Source organism: Cavia porcellus, unplaced genomic scaffold (assembly GCF_034190915.1).
Source record: "Cavia porcellus strain 051 isolate PalLab524CR breed Dunkin Hartley unplaced genomic scaffold, mCavPor4.1 scaffold_4, whole genome shotgun sequence".
Taxonomy (NCBI): Eukaryota; Metazoa; Chordata; class Mammalia; order Rodentia; family Caviidae; genus Cavia; species Cavia porcellus.
This window is the reverse complement of record NW_026947487.1, coordinates 56,133,237-56,138,508: the sequence shown is the minus strand read 5'-3', so window position 1 is coordinate 56,138,508 and position 5,272 is coordinate 56,133,237. Positions and strand designations below refer to the sequence as shown.

General features: G+C 36.6%; 1 non-coding gene across 1 annotated transcript; it reads right to left on the bottom strand.

The window, feature by feature from the left end:
• Positions 1-227: 227 nt before the first annotated feature.
• Positions 228-331, bottom strand: LOC111753887 (U6 spliceosomal RNA). Its single transcript, XR_002788656.1, has one exon. It is a non-coding gene; the product is annotated as a U6 spliceosomal RNA (small nuclear RNA).
• Between the last annotated feature and the right edge of the window lie 4,941 nt (positions 332-5,272).

Below are 5,272 nucleotides of genomic sequence, written 5' to 3'. Positions count from 1 at the left end.
GGTTGTTATATTGCATATTATCTTTTTTAAAGAAAAAGAAAGAAAAAAAAAGAAAATTTAAAAACAAAATAGAAAAAAGAAAAAAGGTACAATAACACAGAATTTTAAAAAATTAACATCATAAAATTTCCAGTTGATACATTACATATTGTCATCTTAAAAATAGTTGTTAAAGTCACAAAATCAAAGCATAAAAAGTGGCTAGGCACTCAACATTGATAGTGCAAAAAAATACGGAATGCTTCACGAATTTGCTTGTCATCCTTGCTCAGGGACCATGCTAATCTTCTCTGTATTGTTCAAATTTTAGTACATGTCTGCCGAAGTGAGCACTTGATATTTTATCTTATTGACGTCTTATTTTCTCATTATTTAGGTATGATAATTGAAGTAAAGACTATTTTGTAGAGTGTTATTGTATTTTCATTATAATTCATATTGGAATTTATTTCTTACATTATCTTTTAAGTTTTGTAAGCAAGTACACAGCTGGTGTGAAAATGTTGATGTTTATTCTAAGTGTGCAATGAGTATTAAGAATTTAACACTTTATTTTAATGACATTTTATATTCCTGGTAACTACACATTGCATAATAAAATAAGAATCTCCTGATAAAATAGCAAGAAGAACTACATGCCAAGTATGTCCTACAAAAAAGACAGAAATGCAAAATATATGCACTGTCAGTATAAGTGGTACCCATGTATGGAATGTGCTGTTGTCATAAGTGAAGACCACCTGAGGTGTGGTAGTTGAGGTAAAGATCTTTTAATAGAGTGCTATTGGTATTTTTATTGTAGTTTATATGGGAATTTATTTCTAATATGTTTTTTAGATTTTGTACCCCCCAAAACAGTCAGTGTTGAAAATTGTGATGGTTGTATGTGAACTCAATAAATATTAACCATGAAATACTTTATTCTTACGATATTTTTAGTGTTAAGTACTCACTGTTTAAAATGAAAAAGCTCATAAAATTACAGTTCATAGCTAACCAACAGAAATATTCTAAAGAATAAATGTGAATGTGAGACATCCATGGTTATGCCACAAATTGACAAAAAGTGTGTTAGGCTCCTTAATATTTTCTTATTATATGTCGAGATGGGGTTCTCTGAACTTCTTAGATTAGTTTTAGAAAATTTTCAGTCATTATCTTTTTAAATATTGTTTCTTGCCTGTTCTTTTTCTTTCCTTGTTCTGAAATCTCATTTATACATGTGTTGCACCAAGCTATTATCCCATAGCACTTGAATCATCTGTCTTGTTTTGTCTCCTCTACTATGTCATTCTTTTTTTAAAGATAGGTAACTTTTATAGACCTCATTTATTCTTTCCTCAGATTTATAAATTTACAGTCAATTAGAGACACTTAGGTTTCTTTTAAAATTCCTAACATTTCCATTTACTCTTTAAAGTTTCTATCACTCTGCTTAACTTACCAATTTGTTTGTGTAAAAGTTATTTTTTGTCTTCAGTGTATTACTTTTAACATCTATGTTAACTTTAAGTGAGGGTTGTTGATTGATTTATCTTTTGTTACTGGTTGTTTATCTGCTTCTGACTGTACTAGTACTTTTCCATGTCAGTAAAGTACAATACCTGGCATCCACAAGATAAAGAAAGAAAGATTTATTTTGGCTCATTGTTTACAGAGACTTTCATTCATAGTGAGCTAGCTCCAATGCAAGGTAGTTTGGCAGAAGAGAAACAGAACAGGGAGGAGAGAGCAAAGCAGCAGCATGGAGCGTTTCTTTCCCTTTTATTCTATCCATGCTACAAACCATTTGGTTGATGCCACCTGTACCCAGGATGGGCCTTTCCACTATACATACCCAGAATTATGCTGACCCAGTCAGTGAACTAACTTACTTATTATATCCTTAGCCCATATTCAAACACCCTTAATCCTCATTCACATACTCTAGGTCTAGCCAATTCTAAAGAACATCACCTATGAGTCGTGAGATTTTGGGGGGCATCTAGGTACAAGCCATAACAATTCTCTTAAATGTACTGCCTGCTTCAAATTCTTTCAGTGTTATTAGGCAGGGAGTTAGAGTTTAGCAGCCCTGGAGTCAGAAAACTGGGGGCTACATGAAAAGCAAAGGAGACTCAAAAAGCAAAAAAAGATGAGATTTTTTTTCTTTTTCTTCATTTTCTTAATAATTAGCCATAGATAAAATTGGAGTGAATTATAGTTTAAAGCTATAACCTAAGAAATGCAATCTCCTCCAAGCGTGCTAAGATCCAGGACCAGTAAAATGTCCAGACCATGGGTGAGAGTTTGAAAAAAGACTCACGATTTCAAAACAAACCAATGGAAACATTCTACTTAAAGGTAGATAGGAATTTTCAATGAAGTTGGCCAAAACAAGCTTATTTTCTTTGTAACAGAACAATGACCTGAGATAAAGAAAAAAAACATTTTTGGAAAGCACATTTAATCGCCTAAACATTGTCTGAACCTTAATTAGATGCAACCTGCCGTCTTGGTGCTTGCCCATATTCAAGTATGAAGCTGTGGTGTTTCTATTTATTTGTCTCTGTGAAAATGTATCATTTTTCAATAGATTCTGCTTGGATTTTGTATCACTTCCAATGTGTATTGGCTGAATTCTTCTGTTAAATATACAAGAAGCAATGAGCTTCATGGGTTGCACATGGCATTGGGACCTGGCTTCCCAATGACAGCATACGGACTCTGCCGATTCTAGCATAGTTGTGTGAGGGATGATTCTGAAAGTGTTTTTATTGCCTTGTTCCACACTCAGCTTCAGGCCTGTCCTATACACCTACCCTTCAGGAATGGTGTTTGTCTACACATTCACTTTTCCCTAGCAGATTTCAGGTACTCAACATCTAGTATTTTCTAGTTTGAAGGTGGCATCCATGGAGTTCCTCTTGCCTTGGTCTAGTCTCAACTTCAGGGGACTTGTTTTCTTCAACCTTGAGATGGGATTTTTCAATGATTCTGCCTTTCCTAGAAGTAAAACATTTCTAATGATTTGAACCCAGAATAATTTCCATACTAAGAAGTGTAAAGTTTTGAAGTTTTCATTTTCCTCCACCTCAACAGATCTATGAAGAGAGTCCCTGAGAGAGATCATGTTTGCTGATCTTTCCTAATGATTGTAGGATTTGTTCTTTAAAAGAAAGGATCTGAGCATGGCTTCACATCTGAACTTTTGGCAAGTTTTCTTTAGTTTTACTATCTTCTTCCAATTTTTCCCATGAACACCCAATAAAAGTCCATGTAGAAGGGTCTGTAAAGGGTGTAAACACCCCTGTGGGTCTGTGGGTCTCGAATATTGTGGTTCTGTTCTTTGTTCCTGTTTCCTGGTGTAAAACTTTCCCAAACAGTAGAATCTCTTAAGTAACCAGTCTTTTTTGCTTGCTATTGATTTGATTTATGGCTGTCATTTTCTAGGTAGCTTCAGGATGGGGAATGGTCACAGGGAAAAATAAGCAGGATTAGTGATATGGGACCTAAAGTCCTGCCTCCACCACTCGTGGGAATGGAAGGGGCCCAAGGGTTGAGTTGATTGGCAATGATCAATGATTTAGCCAATCACGTCTACAGAATAAATTCTCCACAAGTAACTTAAAGGACAGGGTTTGGGGAGATTCTAGATGGCTGGATATGTGATGTTTCCTGTAGAGTGGAACATCTTAGAGGCCATGGAAGCTCTGTGCCTCTTCTTCCATACCTTACCCTGTGTATCACTTCCATTTTTATTGTTGGGGTTAAAACTTTAAATGTATTTCCTTGAAATTGTAGAAGATGCCCCTGTCCTCATCTAATATACTTCAGTTTGTTAGTTGCCCAGTAGTATTTCTGTTACTTTTGTTTTCTTAAAAAGAGCTGGTCACTATGATGCATATTGTAAAAATTCATCTGCAATTGAAAAGCCATTCTGCTTATCCCATATAAGCCCTAGACCACCAGAGATCATGGCCTGATATTTTGGAAATGACTCTGATCAGTGCCTGTCGATGTAAAATAAATCTGCATTCAGATCCTGGATGTCATTTTGACATTTCTGTTTGCCATTGCAAAATCAGTGTGTTACTCGAGCAGACTAATCAAACTCAAGAGGGGGGGGGTGAGAATTCAATTTGCAACTAGTCCATAAGAATCACAGGTATACTGACCTCCAAGAGAGAGACAGTCCTGTTAGATTGAACCTTCTACCTGTGTGATATGAGACTAACCTCAGGTAGAACTAAACAGAAGACACTTAGCTGGTGTCTGCTACAGAATTGATTGGTACATTAGGGCAAAAGAAAGAAAAAAACCCTGATACCTCAGTGTCAGAAACAGTCAGTGTTGTGAATATACAAAAAAGAATTTTCTTTGTATTCAAGTTCCAAAAATAGTTACTCATGTCCTAGAGACATTTGATCAATAATCCTTGATTAAATTAGCCAAGTGTCACATGACACCCCCCCCCCTCCATCTACAGATGGAAACTAAGTTAAGGCTTCTTTCCAGCTGTCCTCAAAGTACTTGTCTTCCCCCTGATTTCTTTTCCCAATCATTCTCCTTGTAACTTCTGCTCCTTGAGGCAAAGTTTATGACCTTGAGGATAATCTAGCTGTTTCTTTGCAGGGGTGTGAGTAAGACTCTGGAGCTTTCCATATCCCAGCTGAATATAGAAGTTACCCCTCAGATTCTGAAAGAGTGTGATACTTTAGGGAAGGACTTATTCCAGTATGGTCATTGTCTGGACACAGTTTTGGAAGGCTCATAGTCATAAAGGGGCATAGGAGACAACTGTGTACATTGAAAAAGGGGTTGTAGACTCATGGAAGGATCAGTATGACAATGCAACAGTGCCAAAGACTCTCCACTGAACTTCTCCATTTTCCTTTTCTAGAAACATGCTTGGCATGTGCCATATCCATCTCTATGGGCATCTCCAAATACAGAGGTAATCCACCCTGACTATGCTACCTTGATGGGCTCTGAGCCTACAGGCCAAGCCATCTCTATAGAGGTGAAACCTTTCTTTAAATGCATCTTCTCTACTTACTCTCTCAGAAGAGGATGGATTCATTCCCAGTCCAAGACACAGACACTGGTTTGATCTTCAAAAGAACATTTATTTCACAAATTGAAGATACAAGGACAAATATTCTTTCTCCCTGTCTGCTGCTCATGCCCAACAGACAGCCTCCACAAGATGTAACTTCAACCTACAAACAACTTCTGTAGAATACACAAATGTTGGCAGCTCCAATTTCCCGAGGCAGGCTGATCCTCTCAC